The sequence below is a fragment of the Solanum dulcamara genome, chromosome 12 (genome assembly GCF_947179165.1).
Source record: "Solanum dulcamara chromosome 12, daSolDulc1.2, whole genome shotgun sequence".
Classification (NCBI taxonomy): Eukaryota; Viridiplantae; Streptophyta; class Magnoliopsida; order Solanales; family Solanaceae; genus Solanum; species Solanum dulcamara.
Window position 1 is genome coordinate 8304121 of NC_077248.1, and position 17658 is coordinate 8321778.

The 17658-nt window shown below is 32.0% G+C and overlaps 1 pseudogene; it reads right to left on the reverse strand.

The window, feature by feature from the left end:
• Window positions 1-922: 922 nt before the first annotated feature.
• LOC129875563 (uncharacterized) lies at window positions 923-7471 on the reverse strand (annotated as a pseudogene).
• Window positions 7472-17658: the final 10187 nt, after the last annotated feature.

Here is a 17658-nt window from a genome sequence, read left to right on the forward strand (position 1 = left end):
AAATATTTGTGAAATCAAGATATTTGGAATTTTCGAGAAGCTTGATTTAAAACATAAATTTATAAGTAATTCAAACCATTCAACATATGATCCTTCCGAGGCTGTAAATATGTTGACCTCTTTATTGGCCGATAATTCTGGCAAGCCTGCATTCAAAGAAAAATTATGAGTTTTGGGGGGAGGTTGATTCGCATTGACTTTGAAGCCTTGGTTCTTCATACTCCTTCTTTCTTCAACTTAGTTTGTACTTGCAATCCCCGTCTATTCTAAATCTTGGCTAATAAATAACAGGAAAATATTTGGTGTAAAGGTCCATATTAAAAGTAATAAGATAAATTATATATATATATATAATAGTAAAGAATTTCTGCAAAATTTTAGATTGCGACCTGTCGTGAAACGAAGCAAACGTCCTTTTCTTTCTTCAACCTGATTATTCTATTTCCCACATACTCTTCAATTTTCTTGAGGTCTTCTTCTAATGTTGCCCGCAAAACTGTCCCAGTTTTGGTAAAGGGAGATAATGATATTTCATCATGATAACGAAAAGACCGAACCATACGTAATTCGTGAATACATTCCTTGAGAATTGAAACAAAGGGGCCGAGTCCTTTACTGGTTGCCTAGGTATCCAACATGAACTAGACTATGCGTAATTATCATATACGAAATAATAATAAGAAGGAGGGAAATGAAAATTTTCTCATAATGTGACCGAAGCCGATACAGGCCGCCTACGTATCCCACCAAGGGAATCAGGCCAGGCGTAGTTCATAGTACATAACAATGGGATCTTCTTTATAATTTTTCCTAAGTGACCAGACCCGATATGGGTTTCCTACGTATCCCGCCAAGGGAATCAGGGCGGAACGTAGTTCTTCAATATTACATAAAATATTACATGAAAACAATATAAAGGCTCCTAGACATAGTATTTCTTAATCGCATCTGAATTGATGGCTTTCGGCCATATCTTTCCGTCCATTTCTGCTAGAATCACCGCTCCTCCAGTCAACACTCTGTGAACCACATAAGGCCCATGCCAATTAGGCGCAAACTTCCCCTTAGCTTCTTCTTGGTGCGGGAATATCCGTTTTAACACCAATTGTCCCGGCTTGAACTGTCTCAGTCTTACCTTTTTATTGAAAGCTTTGGCCATCCTATGTTGATAAAGTTGTCCGTGACAAACTGCATTCATTCTCTTTTCATCAATGAGCATCAATTGTTCATATCGGCTTTGTATCCATTTGGCATCACTCAACTCAGCTTCTTGGATTATCCTCAGGGATGGTATCTCAACTTCCATTGGTAATACTGCTTCTGTTCCATAAACCAAAAGATAAGGTGTTGCCCCAGTCGAAGTCCTAATCGTGGTGCGATAGCCAAGGAGGGCAAACGGTAAATTTTCATGCCAATGCTTATAATTATCAATCATCTTCCGCAATATTCTTTTGATATTCTTGTTGGCAGCCTCAACTGCTCCATTCATCTGTGGTCAGTAAGGAGTAGAATTGCGGTGAATAATTTTGAACTTATCACATATCTCATGCATCAAACCGCTATTGAGGTTAGCTCCATTATCTGTTATAATCGAATGGGGGATGCCAAATCTACAAACTATGTTATTGCGAACAAAATCTGTCACCACTTTTTTTGTCACAGACTTATGTGAGGATGCTTCTACCCATTTTGTGAAGTAATCGATAGCTACCAAAATGAACCTGTGTCCATTTAATGCGGCTGGTTCGATAGGACCGATGACATCCATGCCCCAGGCTACGAACGGCCAAGGAGAACTCGTCACATTGAGTTCATTCGGTGGAACTCGGATCAAATCACCATGAATCTGACATTGATGACATTTCCTCACAAAGCGAATGCAGTCTGTTTCCATAGTCATCCAGAAATATCCGGCCCGCACAATCTTCTTTGCCAAAGTAAAACCATTCATGTGTGGCCCGCAAGTACCCCCATGTATTTCTTCAATCAACTTGCTCGCCTCTTGGGAGTCGACACACCTTAATAAACCTAAATCTCGAGTCCTCCTATAAAGGATTTCTCCACTTAAGAAAAAGTGATTTGCAAGCCTCCGCAGTGTTCTTTTTTGAATATTGCTTATGCCTTCTGGATAATCTCCTTCTTTGAGATACCTCACAATATCATAGTACCATGGTTCTCCATCTATTTCTTCATCCACATGGAAACAATAGGCCGGTTGATCCTGCACATTGATTTTGATTGGATCTATATAATTCTTGTCTGGATGTTGAATCATAGAAGACATGGTTGCCAAGGCATCTGCGAATTCATTTTGAGCTCTAGGAATATGCCTGAATTCTATCTTGATAAATTTCTTGCATATTTCCTTCACACATTGCAAATAGGGGAGTATCTTCACATTCTTGGTGCTCTATTCGCCTTGTACCTGGTGAATCAATAAGTCTGAGTCACCTATAACCAACAATTCTTGTATATTCATATCAATATCCATTTTGAGTCCAAGAATACAAGCTTCATACTCCGCCATATTGTTAGTGCATAGAAACTTGAATTTCGCTGAGACTGGATAATGTTGACCTGATTCTGAGACAAGCACTGCCCCAGTACCGACTCCTTTAGAATTTGCAGCACCATCAAAGAACATCCTCCACCCATGATATTCTTCTAAAATATCCTCTCCAATAAATAACACCTCTTCATCAGGGAAATAAGTTTTAAGAGGCTCGTACTCTTCATCCACAGGGTTTTCAGCAAGATGATCAGCAAGCGCCTGTCCCTTGATGGCCTTCTGAGTGACATAAATAATATCGAATTCACTTAGTAAAATTTGCCATTTTGCCAACTTCCCCGTTGGCATAGGCTTCTGAAATATGTATTTGAGTGGATCCATCCTTGAGATGAGAAAAGTGGTATACGCGCATAAGTAATGTCTTAACTTTTGTGCAACCCAAGTCAAGGCACAACAAGTGCGTTCCAATAAAGTATACCGGGCTTCATAAGGCGTGAATTTCTTGCTCAAGTAGTATATAGCCTGTTCTTTCCTCCCAGTTTCATCATGTTGTCCTAACACACATCCAAATGCATTGTCCGATACTGACATATATAGTAGCAATGGTCTCCCCGGTTTTGGAGGCACCAAGACGGGCGGACTAGACAAGTACTCCTTGATTCTGTCAAAAGCTTGTTGACAATCTTCAGTCCATTTAATGGCGGCGTCTTTCCTCAACAACTTGAAGATTGGTTCACAAATTATAGTCGACTGTGCAATGAATCGACTAATGTAATTTAGTCGACCAAGAAAACTCATTACATCCTTTCGACTCTTTGGAGGGGGCAAGTCTTGAATAGCCTTTATTTTTGAAGGATCCAATTCTATGCCCTTCCTACTCACAATGAAACCCAACAATTTTCCAGCAGGGACACCAAATGCACACTTTGCAGGATTTAATTTCAGATTATACCGCCTCAACCTATCAAAGAACTTCTTCAAATCTGTGAGGTGATTGGAGCTCTTTTATGACTTGATAATGACATCATCTACATAGACTTCAATCTCCTTATGGATCATGTCATGAAAAATGGTAGTCATAGCTCTCATGTATGTTGCTCCTGCATTCTTGAGTCCGAAAGGCATTACTCGATAACAATACACTCCCCAAGGTGTGATGAATGCCGTTTTATCAGCGTCTTCTTCATCCATTAGAATCTGATGGTAGCCTGCAAAGCAATCAACAAATGACTGCAACTCATGCTTTGCACAATTATCAATAAGTATGTGAATGTTTGGAAGTGGAAAATCATCTTTCGGACTGGCCTTGTTGAGGTCTCGATAGTCTACACATACTCTGATTTTTCCATCTTTCTTTGGTACTGGCACTATATTAGCTAACCATGTAGGATACTTTGTGACTCGGATGACGTTGGCGTCGATTTGCTTAGAAACTTCTTCCTTAACTTTTAAACTCAGATCAGGCTTGATCTTCCTTGGCTTTTGCTTGACTGGGGGACAAGATGGATCAGTTGGCAACTTATGTGAAACAATGTTTGTGCTTAGACCCGGCATATCATCATAAGACCATGCAAATACATCCATATATTGTCCCAAAAGATCAATAAGTTCCTTTCTTTGAGACGGAGTCAAATGGATGCTAATTCTTGTTTCTTTCATTAGTTCTGAATCTCCCAAATTTACCGTCTCAGTTTCATCCAAATTTGGCTTTATTTTATTCTCAAAATGTTCAAAATCTTCAGTCAACTCTTCAGGTTGCACCTCTTCTTCATATTCCGCAAAAGATTGCTCAGTATTTGAGATTTGTTTGCTCATTTCATTACATGTCACATTCTCGGTATTGGCAGATTCATTAATTTGCTCGCTGAAAGGGAGTAAAAAATAAATTTATAATTAAGTACAAAATTTTGAATTTTAAAGCAGAAAATATGGCTTAAATGTGGCATTTAAGATTTCAAAAGTGGAGGCAAAACATTTAAAGATTCTTAAACATGATTCAGGCCTCAATTTTGAATCATGTTATTTCATTAATTCTAGTACAAACATCTACCAAGATTTTCGAGGAAACGGGGATGGGTTATAAGTCCAATTGTTCAAAGCATCTCCAGGCTCCACATCCCATATGGTCGGAATCTCGGTACAATCCTCCAAGATCATGTTGCATTCTGCTTCTTCTATAAATAAGTTTTTGAGTCCTTCCACGAGGGTGTTTTCAGCGTCTTCCTCTGATTCCTTTATAATATATGCCTTGGAAAATGACTGATTCAAGTGCGGAATGGGATGGGGCAATGAAATGTCACTTTTCCTTTTGAGATCGGCCAATGAGACTTCTTCAGGAGTAGGCTTGTATCCCAAACCAAAGGTGTATTTCTGGCCCGACAATTGAATTGGTTCCACTATTCCACCTAAGTTCACTCCAAGTCCTCGACCAGGCATGAAACCATTCTTCAACATTTCCCAAGCCACCATCACAAGCACACGTGGTAACTTTACCCTTTCGATTTGATGAACACACATAATCTCTTTAGTATGGAACACAGACCCATCCAGTTCTTCCATACTTTCAACAACAGGGATTGAATTCTCAGGATACATGGAATTACTACCTTCTCCATGAACAATAATCTCGTGGTGGTTCCAAACAAATTTCAAATTTTGGTGCAGGGTAGAAGGGACCGCACCAGCCATATGGATCCAAGGCCTCCCAAGCAATAAATTGTAACTAGCAGGTATGTCCAATACTTGGAATTCTACCACGAACTCCTCGGGTCCAATTTGTAGTGGCAAATCAATTTCGCCAATGACTCCCCTTTGTGTTCTATCAAAACCTCTAACCCTCACATGGCTTTCACGAATTTTCCCGATATTAATTCCCAAAGCTCGAAGGGTATTGAAAGGACATATGTTAACAGCTGAACCATTGTCAATCAGAACTCTAGAAACAAACTTGTCCCTACACCTGACAGTGATGTTCAATGCTTTGTTATGTCCCAAACCTTCAGATGGTAATTCCTCTTCGTGAAAACAGACTTTGTTTGCTTCCAAAACCTGCCCTACCATGGCTGAAAGATTCTCACTTGTGATATTGGCCGGAACATAAGCTTCACTTAGAACTTTCACCAAAGCGCTCCTGTGAGTTTCAGAACTCATCAATAATGACATCAAGGAAATTTGGGCGGGAGTCTTCTTCAACTGTTCAACAACAGAATATTCTTTTGTTGGCATTTTCCTCCAAAAATCCTCTATTTCAGCTTCTGTCACAACTTTCTTTTGGTTAACTTCCTTATTCGGTACGATTCGTGCAACACCTTCAGGGGCATAACATCGCCCCGATCTTGTCATTCCGGCAGCAGCAACTTCTACAACTACCTTTCCTTTCCCTTTGTCCTTTGTGTCAGTTGAGTAACTCCAGGGAACTGCTTTAGTATCAAAATGAGTTGATTGAGCAACCAAAACCGTAATCTTAGGTTTAGGAACCAAAACTTCCACTTCAAATGGCGCTCGCGCCTGGATTGTGATAATGGGAGCAATAAAGGCAGATGCCATAACATTCTTCTCTTCTTTGATTGGCAAAATAGTCCCTTCCAAATTGCACTCTTCATCAATAGTGATCATATTCACATTCTCATGATTTGGAAGAGGATTGTTATTTACATTGGGGGCAGCACCTCTGAGTTGAATAACTCCTTCTTTGATTAATGCCTCAATCTTGTCCTTGAGAGTAAGACAGTTCTCGGTGTCATGTCCAGCAGCTCCAGAGTGATAGACGCAATGCTTAGTGTCATCATACCATCCGGGAAGGGGGTTGGGAATTCGTGCTTGGATTGGTTGGAGTATCCCTGCGGTTCTCAACCTTTCATATAGTTGGGATAAAGGTTCGGCTAAAGGTGTATAGGTTTTGGGTGGTCTTCTTTCAAAGTTTGGGCGGGGCCTTGGTGGATTTGATGGGCGAATTTGTGTTTGATAATGGGATTGAGGTGGGTATGTAGGTCGGTATTGTGAGGGATTTGGATAAGTGGGCGCTCTGGATGGATAATATATTGGCTGAGTAGTGTAAACTGGATAAGGGGCGACAGAAGGCTGGTAATATGGTTGAGGGACTTGGGTATACTGATTATGGTATGAAGGTTGGGGTAAAGGGTTTTGGTATGTTAACATTTGGTTTGGCCTACGTTCCTGGATGGTCATGACAGCGGACACTCCGTCCTTCTTCTTCTTAAAGGCTCCTCCAATTGAATCTGACTGAATTGCTTTACTTGTTGCTTGTAAGGCTGCCAAATTAGTGATTCTCCCAGTTTTAATACCTTCTTCAATGAATTCTCCCATCCTTACAACTTCAAAGAACTTTTGTCCTACCACGCTTATCATCTTCTCATAATACGTTGCATCTTTTTGAGATTGTATAAAAAGGGAGGTCATCTCACTTTCTGTCATCGGAGGTTGAACCTTTGCAGCATCTGCTCTCCATCTCATGGCATATTCTCTAAAAGACTCCGTCGACCTTTTTTCTAATTTCATCAAATAGAATCTATCTGGTATGGCCTCAGTGTTGAACTTGAACCTATCCATGAAATCTTGTGCCATGATACTCCAACTATGCCATTTCTTCGGATCTTGACTTGTATACCAATCCAATGCTTCTCCTGTCAAACTCCTTATGAATAATTTCATTCTAATGGCCTCATCTTTCCCCACTCCAACTAGCTTGTCATAATACGATCTTAAATGAGCTCGTGGATTTCCCTTCCCATCAAACACATCAAATTTTGGTACTTTATATCCTGCAGGCAACTCGACATCAGGATGAACACATAAATCCTCATACTCAAATCCTTCGCACTCTTTGTGAAGTTGGATACTTTTGAACGCTTCTTTCAAATTACGAATCTCCCTAGCTACACTTTCATCTGTTTTTGATCTGGCCTTTCTCTCCATCTCCTTATATGGATCGACTTCTGGCATGGTTGGTATTGGAGTAATGAAAGGTTGAGCTTCTGTTACGTATACTTGTGGCACATATTGCATGTTAGGAGTTGTAGTATGTGTCACAGGTATATGTTGGATCGTTTGGTATTTTTGGATGAGCGGGTTGGTTTGGGTGAGTGGGGATTTTTGGGTAAGTGGGTTAGTTTCAGTGAGTGGAGCTTAGGTAAGTGTAGTTTGGAGGACTGGAGTTTGGGAAACATAAGGGGTAGTGAAAGGTAGTGGATTGGTTTGTTGTGAGTTGATGTTTGCGAAATTGACTTGTGGTTGGTTGACGGGTTGTTTAGGAGCAGTCATATTGGTTTTGAAAGGGGAAGGATTTGGAAGGAAGTCTTGAGGCGAGGAAGAGTCAACAGGTGGAATAGTTGCATTTGCCCCATGTTCGGGAAGTGGTGTATTTAGGCTAATGGACAAATTGGTAAGGTTTCGAAGTCGGTCGATCTCTCTTTGCATATTGGCCATTTGTTGCATCAGGTTAGCAATATGTTCATTATAAGAAATAGGATCCCTTCCTTCTGAAGCCTCAGGTTCATCTCTTGGGATAGTGACAAGTCCTAAACCATCTTGATCAGATGCACTTGAACCAGTCATATCGGCGGGTGATCGGCCTTTTGATCTAGTGAAGTATGGATGATCCGCCAGTTCGCAGTCAACACGAATCAACCTTTGGGGAAATAAATTAGAAAGGAAAAAGAAACCTCTGTTAAACAAAAAGAAAAGAAATATATTAGTATAAATCGAATAAACAATTAGGCAAATAATGTTGGCAAATAAGGGAACATATACCACATAGCAAATAAATTACATAGTAAGAAGAGAAATTAATGGTACAAATGCGACCTAATATGCACGGGACCTCTTTTATGCCAAAGGTGGGCCTAAATGCCAAATAACGAGATTTATGATAGGTTGATCCAAGCCATTAACTTGAGATAATTTGAGTTTGGAAGACAAAAAAAATCCAATTTTCATTAAACAACAATAAAAGGGTACAATAATCAACAAAATACATGGAAAGATGACAAAAAATGGAAACAAAGACTTAGCCTAATTCTTGCTCTTAATCAGAATGGTGAAGTGGATGAAGATGATGCTCCAACACTGTTAGATCCTGCTCTCGCATTATCCAGAATCTGTATTATATTCACCATTTGAGCCCACATTTCTGGTGTAACTATTTTGGTTCCAAGATGATAGTGTCGTATCCAAATCGTTGTCCTAATATCCTCAAAGCCCTGTTCACCTTCTGGGCTTATGCTATTGCGATCTTCTCAAAGCCATGCCTGATATTCTGGAGTTCTTCTTGCTGGTCCATCTCCTATCTCTAGCGTGATGATATTATCCCATTCATGAAGAATCTTATCAACTCTAGGGACTTTAAAGTCTGATTCGAAGGAAATTTCAGAAGATTTCATATTTGCTTGTAGAGGAATCATTTGTGTTTGACCGAACTGTTGAAGCACACATATTGGGGCGTATGGTTGGAGACCTTCCAATCCAATGAGCTTGATGTAGTAAAATCCTCTACACCTTATGAATGCAGTAGGACATGAGAGTAGTGGGTATTTCCATTGAATTTGGTCACTAGTGCGAGAAATCAAGAATTCGTACCAATCATTAGTACCAACTGGAGACACAAACCTTTTCATCCTATCATAAAAACTGTTAATATGACTTGTATTACTAAAACATATGTCTACCATGTCATCACGTTGGTAAAAATGTTCCATCGCCCACATTTGCAAAAGAAGATTGCAACCTTCAAAGAAACTTGTTTCTCCTCTTTTACACTTTCCAAGGGCTCAAAGTATTTCAGCCAAAATCATAGGAACCAAAGTGATTTCTTTTTCGTCGACTCCTTTGAAAAGTGCTTTAGCCACATAACATATACAAGTGCTAATCTTCCCATGTTCTTGTGGAAATACCAAGGTTCCTAGTAAAGCCACAGCAAATGCAATAGGACGGTTAGCTTGCTAATGGGTAGAGGTGCAAGAGAATTCTTTTCTGAATAACTTGTAACTGTCCGAACATCCATACCGCCCATATAAGTAATCCAAGGAAACCCAATTGTGTTTGAAACACCCTAGTTTCCTAGTGTTTTTCAATCCTAAGTATCGAAGAAATTTCTTCCCTGATTGACCGTGTGGGATAATTTGACTTCTCCCTCGATACTTCAAACTAGTGAAATAGTAGATTTCCTCCAATGTGGGTGTTAACTCAAAGTCTTTGAATGCGAACACAACACGATCTGGATCCCAAAATGGAAGTAATGCGCTAACCACATGATTATCCGGGGAGACCTTGAATAGCATAGGGAGGAAGCCCAATTTTTTTGTAATTGCTGATTTCTCGATGGGGCTAAAATTTTCCCACCATTTCTTCAATTTGTACGGGACACCCTCGACCATCCTAATTTTGGGTATTTGGGGAGTTGAATCCATCCTACAATACAAATTAATAAAATAAGGACACATTTTCCAAACTCATTATGTCAAAATTGGCTTGGATCAGTCTATCTTTATCACGTTCCATAAAATATGCTTATTGGTCGTTGGGTCATGAAACCCGTCGACGTATGTGTGGTTTCTTAAATGTGGAATTGACACCTTGGGTCAATCCACCTAAGGCGTATGCATGCATGACTTAGTTCGAAGGGAAGCACAGCTCTATCTTATGTTTTTTCTAAGATTTGGCTTACTAGACAAAAGGTTCCCGAGTGGACAACTCGAGTGAGAAGGCTACGCGGCCACACGGAAAAAGATCCGGACACCCCGCGCATACACCAACTCTCCTAAATTTTGGGATTTTTGAAAAAAACTTTGTGGGTGCGCAAAACACACCTCACGTGTACGTGTGATAGTGTCAATTTTCCAGAATTGGAGGAAGTATGAACGGAATGACAGTTTATATAAAGCAGTAACAAATATTCAAATATATAAAGCAACAAAATAATTGCAAACATACATTAATATCAAGCAATAGCAAATAAATAATCATAACATAAATCATCAAACAAAAAAAAAAGAAAAACTAAAAATATAAAGAAATTCAAATTATTAACCTAAGTCTGTTATAGTTTAGAACCTTTATGTCCCCAGCAGAGTCGCCAAGCTGTTATACCCCATTTTAACTCGAGGTCAAACGGTGTACAACATATTAATGATTCCTAAATTATTTAATTTTAAGGAGTCGCCACCTAATTATTTTTTTAAGGTAAATTAGGATACCTAAATATTTAACTTATTCAATGCTAAAAAATGATCTCCAATTAGTGGTCTACTTAGCTTATGAGATTCTAGATAAGGGTTCTAGTTATCCTAAAGGGAAGGGGTTAGGCATCCTTCAAGATTCGTTAAAAACGATTACCGGCCAAACTTAGGTTAAATGATTAAAATTATAAAAAGGTTGCTCAAAAGTTTTGAAAACAAAGCTTAGTAACTAAGTGAGTGTTTAAATGCGATATATATATATATTTTAATAACTAAGCCTTAAAGAAAAATATTGATTTCTTTTATTATGATGAACCATTTTAATTAAAGTTTCACAAATCTAAATATCCATATAATGTTAGCTATTGCATTAGGGAGAACACAACGACAATAATAATAATAATAATATGATAAATAATAATAATAAAAATAATAATAATAGAAATAATAATATTAATAACGGCAGTAAATAATAATAATAATAATAATGATAATAATAATAATAATGATAGTAACACTAAATAATACTAATAACGATAATAATAATAATAATAAAAATACTAATGATGATAATGATAACGAATTTAATACTAATGATACTAATAAAGATAACGATAATAATATTAATGATAATAATAGTAAAATAAAATACTACGAATAATAATAGTAACGATAATAACAATAATAACAGTAAATGAAAATACTACTACTACTATTAGTACTACTAATAATAATAATAATGATGAAGAAAATAATAATAATAATAATAATAGTAGATAGAAATACTACTAATACTAATGATAATAATAATAATAATAATAATAATAATAATAATAGTAAAATAAAATACAACTACAACTCATAACAACAACAACAACAACAATAATAGTAATAATAATAATAGTAAATAAATTATACTAGTATAATAATGATAATAATAACAAAAATAATAATAATAATAATAATAATAATAAGTAAATAATAATAATAATAATAATGATGATAAATAGTGATAACAACAACAATAATAATAATAGCAATAATAATAATAATAATAATATGATAACGGTAAATATAATAGCAATAATACGAATAATAATAAATAGATAATAATAACAATAGCAATAATAATAATAAGAATAAGAATAATAACAATAAGCATAATAAATAATAACGTTAATAACAAATAACAATAACATATAATAATAATAAAATAATAACAATAATAGTATAATAATAATAATAATCATAAATAAAATATCGATAAATATAATAATGATAATAATAATAATAATGATAATAACAATAAATAATGATAATAATAATAATGATAATGATGATGATATTAATAATGATAACTATACTAGTAATGATAATAGTAATAACAATAATAATAACAAAAATACTAACAATGATAATAATAATAGTGAATAAAAACAAACATTGCTACTATTAATAATAATAATGACGAAAATAATAATAATAATAATAATAATAGTAATGAAATGATGATAGTAATATTAACGAAGTAATAATAATAGTAAAAATAGCTATTAATAATAATGACGAAAATGATAATAATAATAATGCAAATAATAATAATAATTATAATAACGAAAATGATAATAATAATAATAATAATAGTACTACTAATAATATTAATAACGAAAATAATAATACATATAATAAAATAATAATAATAATGGTAACATTAATAATAATAATAGCAGTGAACAAAATGTACTAATAATAATGATAATAATAATTACGAAAATATTAATAAACTAATAATAATAATAATAATAATAATGCTAACAGTAAATAAAATACTACTACTAATAATAATAATAATAAAAACGGTAATAATAAAATATATACTACTACTAATAATAATAATAATAACGAAAATAATAATAACAATAGCAATAATAATATTAATAATAATAATAGTAATACTAACAGAAAAATAAACATTCTACTGCTTCTCTTAATAATATTAATAATGAAAATAATAATATTAATATGAATAACGAAAACGATAATAATAATAATAATAATAATAATAATACTAACGGAAAAATAAACATACTACTACTTCTATTAATAATATTGACAGCGAAAATAATAATAATAATAATAATAATAACAGAAAATAAAATATACTAATAATAATAATAGCAATAATAATTAAAATAACAATAATAACGACATCAAATAAACAGACACTGATAATTAGAATAATAATAACAATAATAATAAATGCTAAAAAATATAAACAGCCCGGATTGACACTGAATATGGCGATCTTATTCGTTTGCTATTTTTAAAAGATCTAGGATATCGACTCCATGTGAGGGTAGGATGATTATATCGAGTCTCAGATCAAGACTCCATTTTTGCTCCAGGGGTGTTCATGCAAAACAAGAAAATAATGACGAAATTAGCAAGATAATAATTTAGGATAACCTTTTATGATAATAACAATGAGAAATAAAAGAAGAACGGAATAAATATTACCTGTTGCTGGACAGTGAACGGAAATGCTTTGGTCACGAATATACCCTTGTTTTTCAAGTAAAATCGAGTTCAAATTGAGAGAAAATTCAAAAATTCTTCCCTATTCTGTCTGTGTTCATTTTTTTCTGTCTAATCCCTCTATTTATAGGGAGATAGAAATTAAATAAAAATAAAAATAATAACGGATGATTAAAATAATGCGGAGTGGGCGAAAATATAAAATAATGTGGAACGGCGGAAAAATAATAATTAATACGAAATGGGCGAAATATTTAAATAATGTGGAATGGACGGATTATTAAAATAATACGGATCGGCGGAAAAAAAAATTAAAATAATTAATTAATACGAAATGGGCGGAATATTAAAATAATGCGGAATGAGTATTATTATATATATATTTTTTGAAATAGATTATGACAAAAATTATTTGTTTGTTTTATTTATTTCGGACGAATATAATATATATATATATATATATATATATATATATATATAGTTTTATTTGTGAAGAATTATTTATTTTTTTAATATATTTAATAAAAATAAATAAATAAAGGGGGACAAGAAATGTTGGTGGAATACACGCGTGCATGCGGCCGAATTTTATATTATTATTGTTTATATTATTATTATATTTTAATTCGGATAAAGTATATATATATATATATATATATATATTTTATATTATTATTTATTTTATTTTTATTTAAAAAAAAAGGGACAAAGGGGTATGGGAAGGATTGTTATTATATATATATATATATATATATTCTTTATTTTATTTTCTGAAAAGTGGTTGGAGATTTTTTATTTTATTTTTTTGAACTAGTGTCGGTTAGAGGGTATAAAAGAGATATAATATTAATATGGGTATATGTGCAAGGGACAAGCGTGGAATAAAAAATGTTATAGGGATATGGGAAGGGGACAAAACATGTGTATAATAATATATATATTTTATTAAAAATTTTTTATTATTTTTTTAAAAAAAATCGGATGAATTTTATAATATATATATATATTTTTTATTATTTTTTTTAAAAATGGACAAAGAATGATGGGCGGGGCACGCGTGGATTAAAATAATGTTTTAATTTTTATTAAAAAGATAAATAAAAAAAATAATAAATAAAAAAAATCGGATTAATATATATATATATATATATATATATATATATATTATATTCATTTTTTTAAAAAATTATTTGGATGAAAAGAAAACAATTATATATTTTATTATTATTTAATGTTTATTATTATTATAATATAAATATTTTTAATTTCTTTATTTATTATTATTATTATTTATTTATTGATTTATTTATTTTTTTATTTTTTGACGAGGAGATGTCATATATATTATTTGCGTGTTGTAGTATTAATGAAAGAATAAAAATAATAAAAAAAATTGTTAATTCAATATTAATTATTTGTTATTTAGGAGAAGTAATGAAAACGTAAAATTAATTAGTGTAATTGGTTATCAAATTAGACGAATTAATTTACGATCTTCTTAATTTTAACAAAAGTAAAATGATTAACCTCATTGTAACTAATTATTAATTTACGAAATAATTAATTATGGTAAATAATAATTTTCTTTTTTTATAAGTCAAATTTAAATATTACTAAGAGATAATGACTAAATAATAATTATTAAAAATACACTTGAAAATATGCATGGTTTTATAAAAGCCAATTATTTTAATTTAATTAAAATTGAAGAAGTCTAAAATTAAAATAAGATAAGTATGCATTAATTAATTAACAAACCTCTCATTTTTGACAAAGTAAATAATTAACTTCGGTTTAAATAAATTAACTTGAAATATGAGTCTATTAATTAAATCAAACTAATTAACAGAGCTATTTATTTTAAAAATAAAAATCTTTTGAGACAATTTTTTTTTTTGAATAAATAATAAAATATATTATATTCAAGAATTATTTTTTATAAATATATATATAGCCATATATATAGAGAGAGAAATTAATTTAAAACGATGATACCATATATGTATATTTCGTTTTATTATTATTATTATTTAATTTTATATATATATTTTATTATTATTGTATTATTATTATTATTTTTTTTGTAAAAATTATGTTGTTGAGGGTAAAAATTGGGTGTCAACAAATAATATAAGGTCATTAACTCAGTTCCTAATGTTGGATATTTTAATACTAACATATTTCATAGATAAAAACATAAAGGATATATACCATATATAACAATTTAAAAGTATTAAGTGGATAAAATCAATTGATAATTTTGAAATTATATGTAATTTCAAACAATATTATCCAATATTTGTTATGATTGACAAGTGATAGGGAATAACGACACGTTCATAGAGATTAGTATCTTTAAGTAATAAAAAAGTGAAAAGTATATTGTTTTTCTCTTAATTTTATTTTATCAATTAAAATAAAATAATTTTATATATTTTTAAATTAATAATATAAGCTATATACATAAGATCATACTAATCATTAATAGTTTTCATTTAAATAACTATAAAATTCTTTTTTCTAATAATTTTTTTTATCTCTCAATCTTTTTCGAATTAAATTAGAAGATTTTTAAAATTTATTAAATAAGAACCAATTGTTTTATAGGCGTACAAGATTAATATTGAAATTTTATTTATACTATTTAATGAAGTGTGTAGAACCTTACTTTCATTCATAAAAAATAATCATTTAATTATTAAGAGGAAAGAAAGAGTATTGATCTTAAATAGGTTGTCCGATAGTCATAGAAACAATTTAGATTAGTGTCGGAGTCAATGTTGAGTTCAACGGAGCAATATAAAATTAGTAAAGTCATAAAACAATAAATTAATGGAGCAATACAAAATTAAAAATACTTTGCCTTTCATCTTTATCTTAAATTTTGATTTGGTTCTTTTTATTGTAACTCCTCAATTTCATTTGCAATTAAAATCTCAATTATGATTTATTTATGTCAGTGAATCTAATTATCACAAAAGATTAAAGTTGAGTCTAATAATTAAAATACACATAAATCGGTATATATGATTAAAATTTCATTAATCAATTAAATGCGCTCTAATTTTTTTTTTTTTGAATGATTTCATATCTAGAATATCAATATTTTAGAGCCTTTACAATTATGAATTTTCTTTTGAAAATAGTCTTTCTATCTTTTTGAAATAGTGATAAAGTTTGCGTATATTTTATTCTCTCCGGACCTCACTTAGTAGGATTCAACGGGATATATTGTTACAAGCATTAATTTGTTTTCAATATTCAAGAAGCTTGTTTGCGTATGTAATTTCAAATATTCTGGCCTTTGATAAAGTAAACATCTATCCATTTTATTCATATTTTATCATCCTTGCATAGATTCCATAAAAGTTTGCAAACTGTATTTTTCTTTTATATTTAAATATGCAGGATGTTGAGATCTTCTGAATTAGACAAAATTAATCAAGGTTATCATTATTTTCTTTGTTGCTCTTGAATTTCTTATCTACAAAGAAAAAATATGAGGACATTGTATCATATCTATAGTTAATATATATTTTTTTGTACATAACTATATTTATTGAGATGAACCTTATATTTAAATGTAAAAATATAATTTAAAATAACTATATTAAGAGTCCCTAAATTTGTGGAAATTAAATACTTTGTGGTGAATAATTTCTCAATATAAATTCTTACTATAACTAAAATATTTGTTAAGTTAATTTAATTGCAAGTTAGCGTCAGGCTAAAGCAACGCTGCGAGTCAGCCAAACCTCATACGTGCATATATACATATTGAGGGAAAAGTATTGAAAATATTTTCAAATTTTGTACAAATTATTAGTTTTTTCTTAAATTGTTGACTGTCTTAAAAATACTATTTTATTTAACTAATTGAACTTATATACATTGGGTTGTGGTGCAGTGATAGACTGTTTCACCCTTAATCAGAGGTTTTAGGTTTGAGCCTTGGATATGAAAAAAATTCTGTTGGGAGTGTCACCCCCGAATGAGTTCTATAGTGCACGTTTCGGGTATAGTCGGAGCTCCACGGGCTTCGGATACCGAGTGGAAAACCAAAAAAAATTTGAACATTTATACAATCTTAAATTGTCGCCAAATTTAGGGGTATTTTAAATATTTTTTTTTCGGTTTTTCATTAAGAGCCTCACGTTCCTACAATAATTTGAGATCACTCGCTATATCATGTGGTAGATCAAAAGTGTATTTAGATTCACTAGGTTAAATTGAGGGATGGTTTTAAGACTATCAAAAATTCGAGATGGAACAAACAATTCACGCCACGTTCAAGGCTTCAATATTCTCTATTGGAATAATAATTCAAAGTTGAAGTAGAAATATTAAATTGCTTAAAATTTATTATTTTTGTATTTATTTAATTAATATCTAATTATGATTTATTTGTCAGAATTCATATAG